At 42.9% G+C, this 24,206-nt stretch overlaps 1 long non-coding RNA gene across 1 annotated transcript; it reads right to left on the minus strand.

The window, feature by feature from the left end:
• Positions 1-4,299: 4,299 nt before the first annotated feature.
• LOC123376168 lies at positions 4,300-23,435 on the minus strand. Its single transcript, XR_006581705.1, has 3 exons — positions 23,224-23,435; positions 18,453-18,700; positions 4,300-4,562 (listed from the first exon to the last, which is right to left on the minus strand). It is a non-coding gene; the product is annotated as an uncharacterized LOC123376168 (long non-coding RNA).
• Positions 23,436-24,206: the final 771 nt, after the last annotated feature.

Below are 24,206 nucleotides of genomic sequence, written 5' to 3' on the forward strand. Positions count from 1 at the left end.
TGAGGCTCTATCCCCGAAATTAGAGTGGCACCCAGTGTATTGCCTCATATTTGGACAACAGCCTGAATTTCCAAGCAATAATAATCCCATACTTAAATACGTTTGTAGGGACAGATAAAGATTTCAGAGCCATGCAAACATTTCACCTCTCCATGGATTCAAACCCTAAGTGTTCCTATGAATTTGAACCTAATAAAAACTAAGTTTACACTATCCAGGTTCATATGGTTTCAAGCTGGGCTGCTGACACCTCCTATTGTCACTCTCCAGTCACCCCGTACGTGGTAGGGGAAAGAGAAGACTAAAAACAGGCTCATGCAAAATATACATACAAAGTTTGAATAGCAAAGAACCACATAAGCTACCAGAGATGCACAAGAGCTCTAAGGTCACCTCAGCCCTGACGTGCCCATTACAATTAATTGCTATGCAATACCACCTAACAGCTCCAATGGCAACTGGGGTCTCATTGTGCTAAATTTTCTGAGACAGTCCTGTCTGCAGTCTAAATAATGCCCCTATCTCACCCTTTGCCCTAGATCACACAGTAGCAGAACCAGGAATAGAACCCATCTCTCTTAATGCTTGATGCACTCTCCCCATCCACTAGACTACACTGCCACCTACAGCTGCAGTCTGTTTCCCTCTGTTGGGTTTTTTTTTTTCTATATCTGGTGGATTACCCAGGATCAAGCCCACTTTGCTTTTTATTCAAATGTCCATGGGAAGTTTGCGTCTCAGTCCTTTTACGTTCTCTCTTAAATGGGAATTCACATACAGTGGGAGATTTTTACACCACAGCGTTTTGATTTCAATCTGTTGTGATTGCGAGTAAACTCCTCCGCATGGAGTTAAACTTTGTATATTTTCATAGGATTGGTCAGATCAAAATTGAAAATTGCTTTGAATTGTTTTTCTTGTTTTAAAAATGACGTCTTTACCTGCTAGGAATGATGTCAGGGAAATGTATGAAAAAGCAGTGGAACCTTTACTGGATTTTCAATGTAAAGAATAGAACGTTACAAAAATAGTCAAAAGGACGGACACACACACACACAGATTCTCTTTCAAGCAATCCAATAGGGAAAATTATGCTGAGAACATTCTCCAAGTTTCCTGTTGCCATTCCTCTGAAAACAAGGGAAAACATATTTATGAGTTCATTACATGTTTTCATTGGACACTTCCAGATTCAAGACTTCTATTTTTTAATCCTGCTGATAATAGCTTAAGTGTAGCCTCTTAGAGTTGGTTGGGCAACTCCCACCTTTTCATGTTCTCTGTATTATATATATCTCCTCACTATACTTTCTCCATTCTATGCATCCGATGAAGTGGGCTGTAGCCCACAAAAGCTTATGCTGAAATAAATTTGTTAGTCTCTAAGGTGCCACAAGTACTCCTGTTCTTTTTATTAAATCACAGAACCTCACTCAATTTAAATTCAGACAAGGGCAACAGATTGTGATTATTTGCAACATACTAACAATCATTAATCTAAAACTGTCATATAAGGAAACACCATGGCCTCCTGGAGCCTTGTTTTATTGTACCACCTAACCTTAGCGATCCCACCGCCCCTGCATGACGGGGCTCAATCTTCCACTCCTTGTGCACTTAGTGCTCCCATTGCAAACCTTTCGAGGAATGCAGCAATGGAATCTGCTTCACTCGTCTGTCTTGATATGAGGTCTGATCCAAAACACATTAAAGTCTGTGGAAAGCACATCTTTGACACCAGTTGACTTTGGATCAGTCCCATAATGTAGGCCTGAAGGAGGCAAAAGGTGTATGCTTTCTAGTACTGGAAAGAACCATTACATTTTTCCTCTTCTTTCCTTTACCTGCAGCTGAGGTAGCTACTGTTATTTTTTCACCATCCAATTGGTGTGAGGGCTTCAATCCTTATAATATCTGACATATTGTAATTTTTACAGCTCAGGATATCTGAAAATCTGGCTCCCCCTCTCCCCCCGCCATGAACAGTGAGTAGATTTAAAAACTGGAGTTGTCCATTGTTAAAAATAAAGTCACAGAAAAATACTCTTGACTGGGTATGAATAATGAGGACCCTTAACCAAAGCCATATCTTTGTTCTTTACTTTGACCCCTACAAGCACTACTTTGACCCCAGTTTGTTTGGAATTATTGACTCCACATTTTACATGATCCCTTATTCTTTTGTCTCTGGGGAAGATTTCATATAAAATGAGACGTACAACTGTATTCAAAATGCCCTGGTTAAATGGTCTGTGACTGCTAGTAAAGTTGCTGGAGTTTCCTAAGTATATTATTAGCTTAACTAGCACTTTGTCCTAAGGGGCCTTGTGTGTCTCTTCTGCTTAGTCTAGCAAAGGGAGTAGAGCAAACATGAATATTTCCTTTTTTCCACTGGGTTTAGGAGCATGGGTTTCTGGAAGTTTCCCCATGCCGCCGCTTCCCCAGTTATGCCCCAAGAGCTTGCTAGAAGATGTGAAAGGGAGGTTGTTGGGACTGATGTTTGAATGAAGACGTCTCTAAGGGGGAAAAAAACCCCTAAACTAGTGAAGTCTCAAGGACTGGTTTTCATCGAAGACAAACCCACACACACACACCGATTTCCCTGAAGTTTGGTTCTGATATAATTATACCAACTCAAAACAGAGCTCTTGTTTCAATGTGCCTACGGCTAGAACTGTGGTGTTCATTGTAGCTATAAGTACTTTAGAGGGCAAAGAAGATGTAAAACAAGTGTGTAAATGTCACGTGCATCTCCATGACTAGATGGATGGATTACATATCTCTTTTAATTCATGAAATAAGGTTATGGTGAAACTGGGCTGAAATATCCATGCATGGGATAACGGCGAATTATTACAGTTCACTAACTAGATGATAAAGGTAATAATTGGAGATATACCAATCTCCTAGAACTGGAAGGGACCTTGAAAGGTCATCTAGTCCAGCCCCCTGCCTTCACTAGCAGGACCAATTTTTGCCCCAGATCCCTAAGTGGCCTCCTCGAGGATTGAACTCACAACCCTGGGTTTAGCAGGCCAATGCTCAAACCACTGAGCTATCCCTCCCCCCGAGAAGACTACATGTTTGAGAAGACTACTTCTGGGTCTTCTCAAACATGCATCCAATAACTTCCAGTTTAGTTAGTGCAACTGTTCTCTCTTCTCCACCGCCTCCCCCGCATCAGTGTTAAGAAGAGGGCTGTCTACACCAGGAGATTTACCCATTGTTGACGACAGATGTAAGTTGAACTGAGACTGATCATGACAGGCCAGGCCCCAGAGAACAATAGGACCCTCTGTATCTTTCTTCATAGGCAGGCAATCAGAAACGTCCAAGCATAATATATGATGTAAAGTAGACTATGGATATTGATATTTAAGGGCTCAATCCCACAAATGCTACTGAGCATAGGACTTGACTTCAATGAGACTATTCATGCTCAGTAGTAAGTGGTTGCAGGTTTGGTCCTTAAGAGAGACGTATGCTGTAAGTAGTCAGTGTGCCAAACAACTGTCATGGGCACAACACTAGAAGTTTAAGAATATCAATTATTTGTATAATTGTTGGCTTCCTCCCAAAAGAGCCTGGAACCAGCATATTTTGTGTATGTCTGCTTTTCACAAGACTACGTGTGTGCTATTCAAATAATTGGTTCTTCAGCATATTAAATAGTCTTCAAACAGTGTCCCAAGGTGTCATTTCAGGTCAATATGCTAAATCTTTCCCAGCAGCTGACAATTTGGAAGCTCGGTTTTAATAAGCATTTGATAGTAAACCACAAGAGAGTTATCTACAATAGATAGTTTTGCAACTAGGGGTGTTCATAGATAACTGCCCCCCACATGAGCTCTCAGTGAAATGATGTGGTGAAAGGGCTTACGTGACCCTTGGGTGTATAGAAAGTGGAATATCAAATAGAAGTGGTGAAGTGATCTGGCCTCTGTACGCAGCACTGGTAAGACCGCTACTAGAATACTGCGTCCAGTTCTGATGGCCACATTTCAGGAAGGCTGTGGAAATACTGGAGAGAGTTCAAAGCTGGGCTGCAAAAATGATCTGGGGGCTGGAAAACAAGCCGTGAAATGTGAGGCTAAAGAAACTCAACCTATTCAGCTTATCGGAGAGGATGCTGAAAGGTGACATGATCGCTGTGTTTAGGTACTTACTCACACAAAAGCCAGCTCATTGTGGGAGAAGGAGGAGTTGTCAGACTTGCTGACAAAGATATAACAAGATCTAATGGCTGGAGGTTGAAGTTAGACAAACTGAGCCTTGAAATAAGACGCAATTTCCTAGCAGTGAGGGTAAATAAACATTAGAGCAGTTTATCGGAGAGATGGAGGACTCACAATTGCTTGGGGTCTTTAAGGGGAGCTTAGCTATCTTTCTAAAGCATATGCTCACATCCAGCTTCTGGAAGAAATTCTATGGCCTGTGTGTTTAGGGTCAGTCTGTTGGTACCTTCTGGCCTGGGAATCTGTGAATTTGTGAATCTCTGAATCCTGCGTCCTTCTGGGTCCATTGACTGTGTTGCCTTCAATATGTTCATCACACTTGCAGCTCTGCATTAAGACAATAACGATAATCAAATCCCATGTTTCAGGGCATCAGCCAGTTGCCTGCAAGGGTCAAGAATAATTTTTTTCTCTAATGCACAATTGGCCAGATGTATTCTGGTCTTTTTCCCCCCCCACCTTTTTCTGAAGCATCAGGGATTGGCCACAACTGAAGACAGGACACCAGGTGGAGTGGACTTGTGCTCTGAGGTGATACACAGAATCTTTTTTCTTTCATGCTTGGCTGGTGTGTCTTGCCCATATACTCAATGTTACGCTCATCACCAGATCTGGGGGCAAGAGGAATTTTCCTCCAGGTCAGAGTGATAAGGACCTTGGTTTTAGTTTTTTTGTTTGTTTGTTTAGCCGCCTTCTGTCATGTGCAGTGTGGTTCACTTGCTACAGTCATCTAGTCATAACCCACCTAATCAATTTCCTGCCATTGCCAGGGTTTCAGGCACTCGTGGCACCAAAGCATACGTCTATACAGCATCTAGACACCTGCAGCTGGTCTGTGCCAGCCAACTCAGGCTCACAGGACTTGGGCTGTGGGGCTGTTTCTTTGCTATGTAGGCTTCCGGGCTCAGGCTCTTGGACCCTGCAGGGTGGGAGGGTCCCATTGCTCTGGCTCCAGCCCAAGCCCAGAAGTCTACACAGCAATGAAACTGGCCCACCACCCAAGCTCTGTGAGCCCGAATCACCTCACACAGGCAAAACACGGCATTTTCTTTGCTTTGTAGACATACCCTCCCTCTCTCCTGTTTTCTGTGTGTGGCACACAATTGTTTAGTATCCTGAGAACTGAAATGCTCTGGTCTAACCCAAATTATTGGGCTCATAGAAGGGAAATTGGGTGAAATGTAATGGCCGGTGGTATAGAGCAGGTCAGACTGCTGGTCTAATAGTCCCTTCTGGCCTTAGACTCTGTGACACTAGTCTTATTCCCATAATGAGCTAGCAGTCTTGAGGAAGTGATGTGCAGGGGTGTGGGAATGAGAACTTGTGGGTTTTATGCTCAACTCGGTCACTGAGTCACTGTGAAATCTTGGGAGAGTAATTTAAACTCTTTGGGACTCAATTTACTTAGCTCAGAAGTGGATATCAAAGTACTTATTGAACCCACTTAAGAGGGTGATTTTAATTATTAATGGTAGTAGAGTGCTTTGAGATTCTTTGATGGAAGATGATATGTAAGTACAAAATATTATTTCTATACTCTGTGGGGTTGACTGGGATTAATATCACAGACTTATTTCCCAGAAATCCAGATGTCTTGCAACAAAAGGACATTGTGGTTAAATAAGTAACAATAAGTTTGACTAGTGCTGTTCCATTCAGTTCAGGGAGAACTACACCTCCCATCCTGTGTGACAAATTCTAAGGCCTTTCTAAGTCCTTGCTCAGGCAAACACCCATTGAAGTCAATGTCAGCTCTGCCTGAACCAGTATTTGGCTCTTTGTGAATAACCCTACATAATCCATTGACTTTTAACACTTAAATTGTCAAAGTCAATTATTTCCAGCTAAGCAGATGGCTGAAAACAAATAACCTGTAAGATAAGGTATTCTGGCTCCAGTGTTAAGTCAAATTGAAGTTCGCTGAATGTAAACATTACACTTACATAAATAACAAAAAAAAAAAAAAAAAAAAAAAAAGAAAAAAGAAAGAAAGGAAAGAAAGAAAGAAAGAAAAGTCACCGCTGAGGGCAAAATCATTTTTTCCCCACAAAAACATAAAGGATCAATTTCTACAGTTTAGCATTACCAAACTTGGCAGCAACTCGCACGTGAAGTATAATGATGTCATCTAGTTGGCCTTTTCCCATCGCAAACAGTAAATCTTAAAATCTGGAGAGATCTTTTATTTGGTTATTCGTATTGTACAGCATCAAGGGGTTACAACACGTGCCCTTGGGTTTATTAAAATCATCTGGAAAAGAAGAACTTATTATTTAAAGGCACAGTGCTTGAGTCTATTTTATTTTTCTTGGAGTCTTCATCATCTGTTGATTTTTCCTGATAACAGTTGCCTGTGACTATAGTAAGTATAGTCACATACTTACTACTACTTCTGCCACTTTGGGAAGGGGACATTTTTTCAGGTGGCTCTTTGTAGTGTTTGGTACTAGATATCCTTGTGCATGTAATATTGATGTGCATGCCATCAAGAATGCTGAGAATATACCGTGCCTTTATTTTTCTCTTAGGAATATACCTCATCATAATAAACCTCCTCTTAGGATTTTGAATGGAATGTTACTACACTTTGGCACTGAAATCCATTAGAAACCACCCATTCTGGTAAAACATGCTTTGTTATGCTATGCCACGCCAAATTCTTAGTTCTCAAAAAAGCTTGCTAGAATATGGGCTGTGCATTTACCGTGGTACAATGGGTACAGGGCTGGCCTTGCCATGAGGCGAACTGAGGCGGCCACCTCAGGTGCCAGACTGTGGGGTGGCACCACTAGGACCCAGAGTGTAGAAGATTGTGTCTGCTGCTGGTGCATATGTATTCTCTCTGCTCTAGATGCACAGAGATGGTGGAGTGCTGTGCTGAAGGAAGGAGGGCACAAGAGACATAACAGGCAGACAGGAGAAAAGGTGAGAGGCAGTAACAGAAAACAGCAGGAGCTGCAGGGAGAGAGAGGAGGAGGAACCTCTTATGTACCTCTTGAGCACCCCCAGGAGCCTGGACTGATTAACACCAGATTCTCAGGGAGCTTCCTGTTTCCTGCTGTTTCCCTGAACCCACTTGAGGAGAACAGGCAGTCAACTGAAGTAGTAGGAGCCAGTTAGGCCCTTAAGACGCTGATATCTTCCCTCATTCAGGCCCTGCTACAAGCCTGCTTATTTGCCCCCTTCTGTTGAGTGTTGAGAGCCACTATAGCTGGCACAGAACAACAGTCATGAGTGAAAGAAGAAAACACTTCTCTGGGGCAGCATTCAGAAAAAGAAAGAAAGCAAAGGAAGCTTTTCTATCTATGCAGGAATGAGCTCTCCTGAGATACATAGACACAAATGTTCACGGTGAGCCTTCCAGCCCCAGGGAGGGATGTGAGTGGTGAGGAGATGCCTGATCTTCCAGTTAGTCAGAGTGCAGGTGACCTGGCAGCTACTGCAGCATCCATATCTCCATCTCAAATGGATGTAACCATGCACATTCCTGAAGAAAAGTGTAGATCAGAGAATAGTGTTGTGGAGGTGCAAGAAACAGCTGCTGCTGAGTTTAGTTCCTTAAGTCTAGATGATCCAGTGGACCCACTTGAGCAGTAGCCTGAGGGACTTCCTTGTACTGCATGGACCACAGCAAGTGAAAAACTTCATGTTCCCCAAAGACAATGAAAATAGAAGTTTCCATCCAACACATTACTGGCGTGAAATCCCCAATGGTGACAAAGTGGAGAGGCTATGGCTTATGTACTCAAAAACCCAGAATGCTGCATACTGTTTTTGTTGCAAACTCTTCCAGTCTAATGTTTCAGCCACATTGGGTTCTACAGGAACAACGGACTGGAAAAATCTGGCTAGAAATCTGGCATGCCATGAGAAGGCAGCAAATTACCAGAGAGCATTCCATAGGTGGAAAGAGCTTGAGATGAGACTAAGGTTAAAGGCCACCATAGATGATCAGCATCAAGAGACGATTGTATTTAGAGTCTCTTTACTGACAAAATGTTCTGAAAAGGCTCATTGCCATTGTGAGAATGCTGGCTACCCAAAACCTAGCACTTCGTGGAACTTCAGATCAGCTGTATGTGCCAAAGAATGGAAACTTCCTTAACATTGTGAAGCTGATGGCTGAGTTTGATGCTTTACTCTAGGAGCATCTAAGAAGAGTCACCCCCCAAGAAATGTACGCACACCACTACCTTGGAAAAGCAATTCAAAATGAGATCATACAGTTACTGGCAAGAAAAGTCAAACAGAAGATTGTGGCAGATCTGAAGTCAGCAAGATATTATTCTGTTATTCTGGGCTTCACAGTTGACATCAGCCTATGGAACAAATGATTTTAATGGTGTGTTTTGTAACAACAACAGAACCTAGTGAAAATGTCCCTGCAATGGTGACTGCCAGAGAGTATTTTCTAAAATTTATTGACATTGATGATACTACAGGAGCTGGTATGACAAATGTGCTTCTTAAAAAGCTGGAAGATACAGGAATTGTGATAGCTGACATGAGAGGTCAGGGCTACGATAATGGTGCCAACATGAAAGAAAACAACAGAGGAGTGCAGACACGGATCCGAGAGTTAAACCCTCAAGCTTTTCTTGTCCCATGCAGTTCTCATTCATTGAACTCGGTGGTCAGTGATGCAGCATCAGCTTCTAGTGAGGCTGCTGAATTTTTAAATGTAATTCAAAGCATCTATGTATTTTTCTCTGCATCAACTCATTGATGGCAAATTTTGAAGCAACATCTGGGAACATCCTCTCTGACACTGAAATCACTCAGTGCAACACAATAAGAAAGACAAATTAGAGGATTGGGCCAAAAGAAATATGATGAGGTTCAACAAGGACAAGTGCAGAGTCCTGCACTTAGGACGGAAGAATCCCATGCACTGCTACAGACTAGGGACCGAATGGCTGGGCAACAGTTCTGCAGAAAAGGACCTAGGGGTTACGGTGGACGAAAAGCTGAATATGAGTCAACAGTGTGCCCTTGTTGCCAAGAAGGCTAATGGCATTTTGGGTTGTATAAGTAGGGGCATTTCCAGCAGATCGAGGGACGTGATCATTCCCCTCTATTCAGCACTGGTGAGGCCTCATTTGGAGTACTGTGTCCAGTTTTGGGCCCCACACTACAAGAAGGATGTGGATAAATTGGAGAGAGTCCAGTGGAGGGCAATAAAAATGATTAGGGGGCTGGAGCACATGACTTATGAGGAGAGGCTGAGGGAACTGAGATTGTTTAGCATGCAGAAGAGAAGAATGAGGGGGGATTTGATAGATGCTTTCAGCTACCTGAAGGGGGTTCCAAAGAGGATGGATCTAGACTGTTCTCAGTCGTAGAAGATGACAGAACAAGGAGTAATGGTCTCAAGTTGCAGAGAGGGAGGTTTAGGTTGGACATTAGGAAAAACTTTTTCACTAGTAGGGTGGTGAAGAACTGGAATGGGTTACCTAGGGAGGTGGTGGAATCTCCTTCCTTAGAGGTTTTTAAGGTCAGGCTTGACAAAGCCCTGGCTGGGATGATTTAGTTGGGTTAGGTCCTGCTTTGAGCAGGGGGTTGGACTAGATGACCTCCTGAGGTCCCTTCCAACCCTGAGATTCTATGATTCTATGAAAGTCGAGTGAAGGCAATAAAGCCTATCAAACACCAAATTGGGAAGATACGTGATGCCATAGTTGCCATTATGGAGGATAATGCTATGACAGGAACTGTTCATGGGAGGATAATGGCAGAGGGAAATGGAATCACCAGAAACATACATAACTTCAAATTTCTATGTGGCTTAGTGTTGTGGCATGACATACTGTTTGAAATAAATGTTGTAAGCAAGAGACTCCAAGGTGTTGACCTTGATATATCTGGAGCAATGGAACAACTGGACAATGCAAAGTCATACCTACAGTCTTACCGGTCAGATGAGGGATTTCAAAACATTCTGAAGAGTGCACAGAAGTTGGCAGAAGCACTTCACACTGAAGCTATTTTCCCACCCACTCAAGAATACAAGAGTCACTGAAGAAGACATTTTGATTGAGGCACGGGATAATCCCATAAGAGACCCTAAACAACAATTCAAAGTTGAATTCTTTAACCAGGTGCTAGATTGTGCAATACAATCAGTTGAAGAATGTTTCATGCAGCTCAAGGAACACAGCAGTATATTTGGGATGTTGTATGATATTCCAAAACTTCTCACTATACCTGAAGAAGACCTACACCAGCAATGCAGGGCACTAGAGACAATGTTGACACATGATGACATGTGCAATATTGATACGAGTGATTTAGGTGATTAACTGAAAGCCCTTTCAAGATACATTTCAGCAGGATCAACTCCAAAGGCTGTTCTGGAATATATGTGCACAAATAAGATGACCACCCTCTTTCCAAATGCTTTTGTTGCTCTGTGCATACTTCTAACACTTCCTGTAACTGTTGTCAATGGAGAACGCAGCTTCTCCAAGCTGAAGTTGGCAAAAACGCATCTACGCTCCACAATGACACATGAGAGGCTGGTCGTCCTTGCAGCCATCTCAATAGAGCATGAGCTGGCCCGACTGTGGACCTTCAGCAGGAAGCAGTTCAAATCTTTACAACCAAGAAGGCACGGAAAGCACCACTTTGATTATTCAAACAGATAAAAATGCCAGTGTTTACTATGCAGACAAGAAAAGTTACATTTGCTGTTCAGGCATTTGAAAGTTAAGTGTTACTTAAAATTTTTGAACAAGGCATTTTAAGTTGTTAGTTCTCCTTTATTGGGGTAGGTAGCAGAGGAGTAGAATGGGAAGCAGGCAGAATTGAGACCTTTCAAAGTTTTGGCCCAAGTGAGGGGGCATGAAGGCGTCATTTGAGCTTCCCGCCTCAGGTGCCAAAATGTTGTGGGCCGGCCCTGAATGGGTAAATAACTGGCTGGAGTTTTTATGTTCTGTGGTCCCTTAATCTGATGTGTTTCTTACTCTGCTTTCCCAAGATTCCTTTTTGCAGTTAATTTTTATTTACGTTTCTGAGGTTTACGTTGTTTGGGGTTTTGGTTTGGGTCACCAGCTGTTTTTCTTGGAATATGTATTCATTGACTTCGGTACGTTCCTACTATATTTGATGGAATTTTTCTTCCTTGTGCATTGTTCTGTATTTCTTCAGGGCACAAATCCAGGGCACAAACAGTGTGTAATCTGTTTTTTCAGTCAGTGGATTTCTTGTCACATTTCCACAGGACATGTTGGAAATAGTTCATTCGCATTTTCTCCATATTGCTGCATCCTTGTTTGTACAGACATATTTTGTCCCACAAAATTGGCAAAGTCTTTGGTAGCTCTGCACTGGCGTGTTCATATAGCCTCTGTGTTTAGTGATTTCATCAGTTAATAAAATCCCCTCATGATATGGGATAGAGAAACAGATGGGTAATGAGCTAGGTATGAGAATTTAGAAGTTGAAGTTCACTAGTGAAATCTTACTGGACTCTGTGTGTGCAAAAGCAATATTTGAAAACTTCCAGTCAATTGTAAACACTCAGCATCAACCCATACTAGGAAACAACACAGATGGTGCCAGGTATATCAAAATGTCACAAGACTGAACTTACACGAAAACAATATAACTCATTCCTTTTCACATTGCTTGAAGAGGAAATGTGGCTTCTACACTTGAAAAGTCAAGATAATCTCATCTGGGAAAACAACTGTTGGCATGAGTGGCATGTGTGGCAAATATGATATCATTGCAGTCACATCAAAAACAAAATTAACAGATTGCTTCTTGCATTGAAAGGCAACATGAAAACAAGACTTGGGGGCAGATCTGAAACTGGTGTTAATTCTTAACGTCCCATTGAAATGGCTATGACAATTTGCACCAGCTGAGGATCTGCTCCTTCTAATCTCCTTCTACCGATGTCCTCCTTCTAATCATGCTAGTTGTATTGTCAACATAATTTTGGATGTATTTTGATTAGCTACGTCTATAATTAATACGTCTTCAGTTCTGCTCTGAAAAGCCACACTGCACAAACTGGCAAAGGGGAGTCCCGTGTGTGTCATCGCTGTGGGTCCAGCTCAAATTTGCTCAGCTAGTATACAAGGAAGAAGGAAGACGTGTGCAAAATTTGTGAGTGCAAGCTTAGAGGCATCCTCTGAAACATGGCCTTAAATGTCTTCTGGACTAAATTTGCTTTCCAGCCAACCAAATATGTCACTCTTCCCTTCCCACGTTAATTCTAGTTTCTTCCTGTCCCTCAAGCATGTTGGAAATGGGGCCCAAAAGAGAGCTAAAGTAAAAGCAGGGAGAGAAATAAAAATTTGAACTGATTAGGTGTGCCATCATTATTACAAAAACATAAGATTCCGGCATCAGCTATACAGATTTCCATTGATTTACTGAATACTCGATGCAATAACCTCTTTCATTCACTGTGCTTGTGAAGTATATTATGCCAGCAATTTGAGCTGGCTTATTTGTCAGATGAAAATAGTGGTTATTACCAAATTGGCTTGTTTGAATTTAATCAGTAATAGATTTGCCTCAAAAAGAGACTGATGGACTACTTGGGTTTTTTAAAGAAACGAGTGAAAAAGTCTTGAGGTGTTTGTTCAGAAAACATCTTCACCTTGGAGACCGTTCAACAAGGGGGTTGTGATGTGTAACACTTTGACTTGCAAGAAGCCTGATACACAGCATTCCAGAGACTACATTGACTCCAGTTCAAGGTATGATATTGATCATTAGGGCCAAATCCTTACGCCCCCTTTGTGCCACTCAGGAGATGTACATTGGCTGTAATTCAGCCAGATGCCCAGCATAGAATTCCTCTGTCATAGGAAGCTCCCTGCTGTCACATCTGAGTTGTCGCTTGGCCCCCATGACTCTGTCCTCCCTCTCCTAGCAAAGAGGGGTCATGTCAGGGGAGGGAGGGAGTATGTCTTAGGCAAGGGGGAGGTGTATGTGGCAGGGCTCTGCTCTGCAGCTCCTATCCTCCGCTGGCACAGGGTTCATTAAGCACTCTAAGGTAGTAGCTGAGTTTATACCTCCGGGGTAAGAGCTCTAAGGGGCATCAGAGCTGGGACTGGCCTGATGTTTCCCTTGCCTCCCCCCCTGGATTGAGCAGAGCTCTGGTATAGTAGAGAATTTGCCCCTTAAATTCCTCTCTGTTTGGAGCCTAGCTTTCTGACCTCTCAGCCCACTCTCTCCCCACGTTTTCCCATGACGGTTGAAGTCAGCATAGGTGTCTCAGTTAAAAGTCCATAGATTTCAGCAGCTGGCAAGGTGTTACCAGAACAAGGGGGAGCCTTCAATTCTGGAATTCCCTTCCCCTGTTTGTCCAATAAGCCCAACCCTCCTGACCTCCAGGACAAGTTGCAAAGCCTGTCTGTTTAGCAATATCCTGGAGGCCGGGGTGTTGGGGTTTATTTGGGGCTCACTGTGGGAGTTAGTTCTCTACGTGGGCTGCCTGTGGCCAGCCACATTGCTGTTCTTTGATGCGTGTACAAGCAGAAGGAGGTATAATGACAGATGCATTTTGGTAAGTAATAAAATAAATGTCTGACATAAATGCACAGATGGACTCAGTGTAAAGCCCAAAGATGAGCATTCAACAAGGGGGACTGATCCCTTCCATTAGGCCCATTTAAAAGTCCTGAAATCCTAACATGGGAGGAAGGGCATCGTGTGCTTGCTGACGGAGCAGTATTTCCCCTCAGACATTGGCTCTGTCCGAGGGTCACTGTCCAGATTGGTTAGCCTATGGCTCAATTCACGATGTGAAGGTCAACAAAATGTCAGCGACCTGGATTCATCGGGGCAACCAGCTCCTGAGCCTCTTAACCTTTCTCTGAGCTGACATTTTTCAAATGCCTTCAAATGTTTTTAGGAAAACTACGCGCCAGATCCTCAGCAGGTGTAAACCAGCGTTGCTCCAATGAGCGACTTGGATTTACACCAGCTGGGCATCTGTCCCATTGTCTCCTTCTGCTTGTTAACTCACTTAACCCTTCCCCTCCTTTTGTTTTGTTTTTCTCAGCTGGAAACAAGGACAGCTGCACCTAGCCCTGTCGGGAGGTATGAGAGCAGGTTGGTGAATTTTGTGCACCTTTTCTGTTCATGCAGTAATCATCTGGATGGGAACAGCAAGGTGTTCTACCTACATTTAACTGACCCCACAATTTACACTGAGCGTGGTATTACTTTATTACCCAAACTGTTGTGTAGTGCTGTTTTGCGCCATGAAAAAGCTATCATGTCTCACCCTGCCCTCGAAACGTTTGCATTTCAGTGGGAGATGAATGGGTTTCATTTTGTTTTACCTGGATATGCCTCTTTATATAGCGAGAGAGATGCAGGTGAATACATGATGCCGTGGGGTGGTTAAAAAGATTGCAGGGCATGAATTTGGTGTGGCCACGTTACTTATTCATGGGAATGTCACTTGGAAGCAATGGAGCTATCTCAGACTCATGGCAATACGGCCATTATATCAGTCACACTAACATGTTATTATCTTGCTTTCCATGTTTATGCACAACCCATGTGGGAAGAAGTTGCCAGAGATAAGATGATAAATCCCCCCCCTGCCCCCACCCCGTTACATCTTTTCACAGATCTAGCTTGGTCAGGGACTCCCCTTTTACTGTGTATGTACAGTTCCTAACACAATGGGATCCTGATCTGAGACAGAGGCTTGTAGGCATGACTGTAATATAAAATAATAATAATAATAAACGTGTATGTTGCATACCTTTGACCATCTCGCCTGTCCTCACTTGCATGCTGAACCAACTGTGGCTTTGTTAAGGCCTGAGTACTCTTGCTGTACCTAGGTACAGTGAGTATCACTGTGTGCTGAAGGCACTATACAGGCCCTCAGGTGACCTGAGTTCAAACTCTGGCTCTGCCACTGATTTACTGTGGCACCTTGGAAACGTTATCTGTGCCTCAGGTCCCTGTCTGTCTATTTCAACGTTCCGCTCTGAAGGATTTGCACAGTACCTAGCACAGTAAGGCGGCAGCACCTAGGTGCTACCACAGTACAAATAGTAAATAATATTAGTCCCTACCCCAAAGAGCTTATAATTATCTCTCCATATGTGTTTGTACAGCACCTTGCACAATGGTGCCCCTTAATCTTCCTTAAGGCCTCTAGATGCTACTGTAATAAAAATAATAAGTGCTCCTATGCTTTTACTATATGTTGACCTTTCAATGGTGGCTACTGTAACCTTCCTCTGCCTCAGTTCCTTCATCTGTAAAATAGGGATAGTAATCTTACTCGCCCTCACACAGTTGTTGTCAGGCTCCGTTACTGATGTTTGCAAACTCACTGAGGTTATTAGACAAACTATTATTACTGTTAGGGCTAGTTGAAATGTTTCCTTCAAAACTGTTTTCTGACAGAACACAGAATTTTCAACTAACTGAATTCTTTTTTCTTTTTTTTCCCAAAAAGTGTCTGATTTCCATGGGAAATTTTGACTTTTTATTAAAAAATTTGAAAAATGTCAGTGGCAAACTTAAGGTGTTTTGGCCAAAACCCAAAGCTTTTTGACTAAAAAAACTGAAAACTTTAAGTTTTCAGCTGAAATCTTGTGTGTTTTTATTTGGTTGATGAAAAGTTAAAATTTTCTATGAAAGAAAACCCCATTTCTTGACCAGCTTTAGTTACTATTATTAATGTCTCTCCACATAAAGAGCATTCTGGCTTTTTACTGTGGTGTGTGCTCCATCACTACTGTATTTGATTTGCCCATAGAGTACAAAAAGTGTAATGATTAACATCAGTGCAGACCTGGTAAGTGACAGTGAATATTTAAGAATTATTGTACCTGTTTAGTCAAACGGAACATGCTTCCAATTACTGTTGTTCTGCACTGTTTCAAAATAAATGTGTAACTCATTATAAGCTGGTATCACAGGTTTTTGAGGTGAAATACATCCCAGAGGAAATGTATAACATATATTTCATATCAGGCGCATAAATCAAAAGAAAATGTGCATTATTTCTTTCTCTTATTACTAGATGCTGTAGTATTTAAAACACTGACAAGAATATTTGCCCACTCCCTTCTAGATGTCAAAGCTCATTTATTGCAACTCTCTTTTATCCAGACTCCTGGAAAAATCTATTTGCAGTTTCATGATGAAATTAAGCCCAGATTGTGTCAACTGCACATGGCCCTGAGGAAGGAGGGGTGCTGAGCTTCACTGCCAAAGGGGTGGTTCCTGAGGGAGGCAGGATCCTTAGTGTGCATAGGGAATGCTGGGCATCATTTGTCAGAAAACCTGTTTTCACCAAAAAATGCAGATTTGGTGACACCGAAATGTTTTGTGAATTCATGTGGATTTGGCCAAATTGATCATTCAGAAAAACAAACAAACAACAAATTCAGAAAAAAAATCAAACCATTTTCTTTTGACATTTTTTAAAGAAAACATTTCAAGTGTTCAGTTGGAAACGCTGTTTTGTTTCAAAACTTCCCTTCCTTTTTTTTTTTTTGAAGTTTTAAAACGATTAGATATGGTATACATAGAAACAACACATTTGGAATTGGTAGAAATGAAATATTTTGTTTGATCCAAAACTAATTCCCACCCCCCAAAATTTCAAAATTGCCAGTGAACTGAAAAATCCATTATTTGCCCAGCTGTACGATAAAGTGTCTCAACCATTTGAATGCTGTAGCTCTCTACAGCTTTACAAGCATTTTCCCACACTCCCTGCACCTTGTGGAAAAATTTGTGTCACTGGAGCATGCACCCTCATTCTCCTCTTCCACTACATATCAGCTACTGCATTGGGTATGCTCAGTGTGGGGCAGGGCATATGCATAGCATGCCAGTAACTTGGCATACAGAATTCAGGTCCTGTTCAGGCCATTGAAGGTTCTCCATCAGCAGGTCCTTCCTTCCACCTCTGAGCTGTTCACTCCATCTCCCCTTCCCCTTTTGGGTAGGTTCCTCTTACTAAGGGCCCTTAATCCTATAACATAACTGGAAATTCTGGTTTCTATGCATCACATATAGAGAATTCAACACCTGGCTGTGGCACCCTGCTCATCTCCTTTTCATGTGAACATCTCCCTGCTAATTCTTCCGCCGCCTGGAACACTCTCCCAAATCAAATTACCGGCCTCACCTCTGCCAAGCCCCTCCTAAAAATTCATTCCTGTTGTGAAGGGTGAACGGATTAAACAAATAAACCAAAGCCTGCCCACAAAGACATTTGGCCATGGCCTAAAGTGAGTCGCTGTGTAGTCACCACATGGTCTTGTTTTGGAGCCATGTCTTTCCCCCTTTCCCTCTCTTCTTACTCTTTCCTTGTTGGGCCCTGTCTACATTGTAGATTGTCAGATCTTCAGGCAGGGTCTGTGGCTGCCTCTCTGGTCCGTGAGACACCTAGCGCATCTCTCTGGGCATGGTGGAAGCAGTTAGTAACAATCCATGCTGCCTTTGATTCTCTATGGGAGAACAGTCTGCCCTGAGTAAGGGGGAACACACTGATATGCTGTCCCTGGAGCAGCCTGGGAGAGAGATTGTGACTTCCCACTGCTCCAGGGTGGGAGGAAATGGCACTGGGTCTGTACCTGGCAAAGCAAGCGTTCTCCAGGGCACTGGCTCAGCAACGACACCTGGCATGTGAGGGGGGTAGAGCCCTAGCTCTTCCCAGGTCCCACCTTGTTTTGTTCCCTCCCATCCACTTGCGCTGGTGTATGTGGAAGCAGTGGCACTGTGGAGCCTGCTTCACCTGCTGTGCTGCTACCTGTGATGTCGGTAGCGGGAGCAAGAGCATATGGGGGTGCCCCCTTGCACTTCTGTCGTGTTGCACTAGAGCAGGGGTAGGCAACCTATGGCACGGGTGCCGAAGGCGGCACGCAAGGTGATTTTCAGTGACCCTCACACTGCCCGGGCCCTGGCCACCAGTCCGGGGGGCTCTGCATTTTAATTTAATTTTAAATGAAGCTTCTTAAACATTTTAAAAACCTTATTTACTTTACATACAACAATAGTTTAGTTATACATTATAGACTTATAGAAAGAGACCTTCTAAAAATGTTAAAATGTATTACTGGCACGCAAAACCTTAAATCAGAGTGAATAAATAAAGACTCGGCACAGCACTTTTGAAAGGCTGCCGATCCCTGCACTAGAGGCTACAATTTGGCCCTTCCGTATTATATTTCCTGAATCCGGGGCAAAGTTTGTTGTCATCCTTCTTCCACTTACCTGCCAGAGGGCAGATGGCCATTCAGAATACAGTTCACCATAATACTGACAGTTGTTTGCTCTTTTGAGTTGCTGATACAGTTTTCCTGCTCCCGTCGATCCTTTGTGTTTTCCAACCAAATTCTCCTTTCCTTCCTTTCACCCTTTGTCCTTTGGATCAAAATTCCTCTCTCAGCATTTTCTTCTTCTCCACACTTTTCTCCACGTCTTGTCAATGCACCAGACAGTGACTTTTCCTTCTTCTTTTCCTGGAAGAGAAACGTTTTGCATAGTTATTTTAAAATCCTGTAAGTATGTAAATAAGCAACATGGCCAAATAGAAGCAAGCAATGTGTTTAGTAACCAAAGGCAGCCAAAGCATTCAATGTGGCTACAGTCACTCATCACTTAAAGTCGCCCCAGTTAACATTGTTTCGTTATTAGGTTGCTGATCTATTAGTGAATATACTCGTTTAAAGTCGCGCAATGTTCTGTTACAAAGTTGTTTGCCTCGCTCCGCCCACCCGGCGTTCCAGCCAGGGAGCGGGCAAACCCCTGGCCCCATTCCCTGGCAGGAGTGACAGGCAGGCAGAACAGGGCAAGCCCTGATCCTGCTCCCTAGCTGGAAGGCTGGGCGGGAGGAGCGGGGCAAGCCCCCGCCCCCCAATCCCGTTATGCCTCTGCCTCAGCCAAGCTTCACAATCATCATTTGTTAGTACAGTATTAAATTGTGTTAAATGATTTCAAATTTATGCTATATATGTATATAATTTCTTTTGTCCGGTGAAAATTTCCCTGGAACCTAAACCCTCCCCGCTTCCCCCCCACACACACATTTACATTAATTCTTATGGGGAAATTAGATTCGCTTAACATCGTTTCGCTTAAAGTAGCATTTTTCAGGAACATAACTACGTTAAGCGAGGAGTTACTGTATCTTGGTCATTCCCCAGAAAAGAAATGCAAACTATTAAGGGGCAAATTCTTGCCCGGTGTAAACTGGCACAGTTCCATTGGCTCCAAAAGTCTAAATGGGGGTGACACAGCAAGTGGCATTCTCTGAATTCTTTGAAGGCATTACGGAAAGCTTTAAAATATTTTGCAATATATATAGAGAGAGTATAATCGAGTGCTAGATAGTAGGCAGAGATACAGATTTCAACATAAGAAAGAAAAAAGACGACTTTGGAAAAAGTGGTTGTTTTACACATTTTATTAGACTGAAAAGAAATCAGTTGAGAAGAATACGACACAGACACTTTGGAAGCTGTGAAATGCTTGGTGGACATTCCAGTAAGCATGTTCAGTTACTCCTTGTGTCTCTCACTAGCTTTTGACATCACACCAAGTCCCAGAAGATCTCTATTATTAAAAATATCCTTGATTCTTAGACAGACCCAAGATATTTTGATTAAAGGAGGAGTGCTATTGTGACTTTCCTTCCTTTATTGCTCCACCCAAGATAAAGTGGACAGGATGTTGGACAGCATTGTGCCCGCTGTCAGTGTATAGTCTTGTGAAAGGTGCTGAATTTCAAATTCCGTACTCTCATTGCACTGCATATATTTAGTGCCAATGTGATTTGTTTCACATAGAAAGCTGAACAAAAGGCTAGATTTTTCAGGATTTCCTGTTTGTTTCTAATATGCTCAATTAATACCTTTTGTTTCGAAGTGAATTATATGAGTGACAGAGAGTTAAGGCCCTGATGCACCAAGGCACTTCAGTATCTGCTAAAGTTTATGCTTAAGGAAATACTTATTTATCAAAGCACGTAAGCATGTATTTAAGTCCCATTGATTAAAACTGGCTTTTGATAGGCCCTAAAAGCTATTCATGTACATTCCTTGTAGTTTTAATTTGTTTCATATTTTCTTCCTACATGTCTATTTTTACTTTTCTTTCTTATCCCAAATGAGCTTGTGACCTCAATTTCCATGCAATTGCTTGGATCAGCCAGCAACAGATACTAAATGAACAAGGTTGGCTGGCAACTAGTCCTTGTCTTGGAGACTGAACGTATTGTGAGTACTTGAATGATACAGTCATCACCCACAGCCCACAGGGCATGTGCTGAATGATAAGAATGGAATTCTCCTAGTTGTTCTGCAGTGAGATGCTGCCACGCAAACAATTGGTTGTAGGCACATGAGCCACAGTAGCCTCAGGTCAAACGTAGTCAAAATACAGCCTTGTAGTAAAAGCTTATGTTCCAGAAGAGCAGATATGTTATAGTATCATTACAACCCACATCTTTTCGAAGCTTATATTTTTGGTAGCTCTCACTTCTGTCTTATCTTTGTTATGTCTCCGTGGAGAGCCATTGTATTCATTTTACAAGACACAATCGTCACATGTTTTCACGTTTTACTGTCTGTCCCTCATCCATCGCAAAGGGATAGTCCAGCTGTGAAAGACAAGATGAGCATGCCCTTCCCTCTATGAGAGCTTCTGCAGGAAAAGCCCCAATGATGCACACATCTTCCCTGACGAAGTTTGTCAAAATCCATCACCAGGGAAAAAAAATGTAGAAAGTTATAATACTGAAAGGCTAAAACCTAATCCCAAGAAAATGTCTGATAAGAACATGGACAGTGCAGATGCTTTCCCAATAAAGATTCTGCCATTGGCCTGGATCAGTAAAAGTAATGTGAATTTTTAGCAGCAGTTATATTATGGGATGCAAAGTGATCTAAAATATATATACCATTTAAAGCAGTCTATATATATATAAAGGCCAAGACCAAGATTTGCCCACCCCAGTTATGTAACTAAAGATCATCATTAAACACACACAGTCTACTGAGGACTGTTGCATCAGCCAGAGTGACCACAGTTCATGGTGTCTCACCAGGCATCAGGTAGTGAAGTTTCCAGCTCTAGCTCTGTCCCACAAATTCAAAATCTCTGGGACAGTCCTGTGGTTGGCACCAGGTAGGATCAGGATGTGCACCCTTTGGGCCTTGATGTAGAATTTGAGAGTACAGTGTGCCGAGGTATTGTTGTCCATTCTGGTGACATGGTCGTAGAGCAGGCAATATAAAGAGCGACTGAAGGCAGGGAAGGTCTCTGAGAAATTATGACATTTTGCACAGAAGTCAAACTGCTTTATGCTCAGGATTTGCTGCCGACAGTGCATATGGTATGCCTCTAGCCTCCCTGAGTCTGCCTGTAAGAGAGTCCAGGTTTCTGATCCATATAGTATACAGATTTGAGAGATTCTGAATCTTGTTTCAGTGCAAAGCTGGTTTTGCATCCATAAGCGAGACTTCATGCCGGAAGGGGTGAGACCTATTTGCCAAAGAAAGTCCAGTTTGCTGTGACCATTTGAACTCTGCTTGCTGCCTAGGTAGATGAACTCATCAGTGCCCACCACAGTACTAGATGCCACCTGCATCAGGGAGTTTGGTGGCCTACCTAGGAGGTTCAGGACCTTGGTCTTCTGCCATGAGAAGTTCAACAACCCCAAAGCATAGGCAGCATCTTGAAGGCCTTGGAGGGTGGGAATGGAATTCACTGACTGTTCCACCAGCAAGGCAGTGCTGTCAGCATTGTCTTAGTCGGTGAACACTTCTTGATCAACCTTGATTCCAACATGCTGGAGCAAGAATGCATCCCTGCTGCATGCACACCTCAGGTTGTGTAGAAATGTGGCAAAAGCCACGAACTAACATACACTCTCACCCTGGTACCAGTATGAAGATCATGCACCAGATTTAGCAGAACATCTGGAATGCCATTTCCTTTCATTGAGTCAAAGTGCTGATCTTTTGACAGAATCAAAAGCCTCTTTGATGTCGATATATAACTGGGCATGACATGATCAATCTAGGTTCTTATATGGTGCTCATCACATTCCTATTTATGGATGAATCTATCCTCCTAACACCTTTGTGAGCTAAGAAAGGATTATTATTCCCATTTTATATATGGGAAACTGAGACACAGAGGTTAAGTGACTTGTCCAAGGCCACATTAGAAGTCTGTGCCTGGGAAAAGAATTAAATCTAGATCTCAAGTCCCTGTCTGGAGCCTTACACACACATTAAGAAGAAGAGATTGAGGGTCAGTAATGGAATACACACATTTAAACTTTTCCATAGAAAAGAATCGTTTTCAGCATTGCTATGGAACACTTTAGAAAATCACAAACTATTATGCTAACTTATACAAAAACTGGAGGCTCTCAGCCAATGAGAACAAAGACTCCATATCATGTGATTTCTCAATGAAATGGCCACTCTTCTCAGTGCAGACTGATTCTATTTTCTCATTTCTCTCCCCAGGATTTCCCTTTTCTTCTGATTATCTCCTTACACCTTTAACAACATTAAAGTTCCTGCTTCCTGTTCCCATCTTGGCACCTCTGCCCCGTTCCATGCTCCCTCCCCATAACATTACTTAGGGCTTGTTTGAGCCTTTGCTCAAAGCCCTGTGTAAGGGGTGGCGCATAGCTTTGCTACTCCAAGAGCTACTCTCGGAAGGAATTGTGAGCTTCTCCTTCCTTGTTCCTAAAGGAAGTAATTTGAACCACCCTCTTCCAGGTACAGATTACTTCCTCTCCACTGCATCCTGCCGGTTTAGCAGGGTGGGTGTGGAGACCAGGTTCCTCCCAATCCCCGGTTTAAAGTAGGGAGTCCCAGACATGTAGCTCCCTTCTGCTCAAGCTGAGATATGGATAGTAGGCTATGCATAAGGGTGGGCTTCCCCTCCACCCTTCCCCTACAGCGGTATTAGAATCAGGCACAATCAGACTCTTAATTAAGAGAAATATTTTTTTCCTTAATCATACCCGTTTTCTGTCCCCTGTGCCCTCCGTCCCTCTTCTACGTCCAGAACTCTGGAGCTGAAGGCCTGCAGAACTCTGGGGCTGTTCGGAAGCCAAACACTGATCTCATCTGAATGTGGCAGACAGCCCTGACTTTCTAATGGGCTGGCCCAAAACCCTGGATCCCTACATTTCAAACTCCGGAACAGGAGCTGAATTTGCAGTGTGAGATTCCCTCGGCTTCTCATGAGGAAAATATAAAATATGGTATAATCTGTGCAAACTCATTGTACCATCCCCATTCTGCCTGCTGCCAGGCATGTCAGGTTCAGCTGCTGATGATCCATCTCTCCCTGAGGTGAATGGCAAAGCTCCCATTGACTTCATTGGATGCAGTTCGTGCGGTCATTGGCCTCATTTGGCAGGTCCAGGGCTGAGTCACTCCCTGATCATGTACATGGCCTCTAAGGGCCCAATCCTGCATTACTGAAGTTAATGGGAGTTTTGCTGGCAATTTAAATGGGAAAAAGACTAGGCTTTTGGGGTTTGATCCTGGGTCTGACTCTACAAGGTAGTGAGCACCTAACATCATATGCCCTGTGACTTGCTCTGTGCCCCACTTACAAAGTTCTGCGTCTTCTAAACTTCCTTGGAAGTCAGTAGGACTTCAGCTTTGCAGATACAGGCCTTAACTCAGAGGACCAACATGACTGGAGAATAATCAGGGATTTTGACAATCACCTTACTGACCCTGATAGCGGAACTCAGCACTGAGGAGTAGCACACAGGACAGGAGAAACAAGACAAGGTGAAGTGTACTGTGTTTAATGTCCTTCTCCGACCCCTTATGGGGAAGGGTAGCAGGACTGGTACCTTGTTTTCCTTGGCAGTTTGAATACATCCAGTTCCCCCACAAGGATAAACTGCTCAGCCAAAATGGATTATTGCCTCATAAAAAGAGGCACCTGCTCCGTTATCCCTTAAACGAAAACCAGGCCTAAAAGTAT

Source organism: Mauremys mutica, chromosome 8 (assembly GCF_020497125.1).
Source record: "Mauremys mutica isolate MM-2020 ecotype Southern chromosome 8, ASM2049712v1, whole genome shotgun sequence".
NCBI lineage: Eukaryota > Metazoa > Chordata > Testudines > Geoemydidae > Mauremys > Mauremys mutica.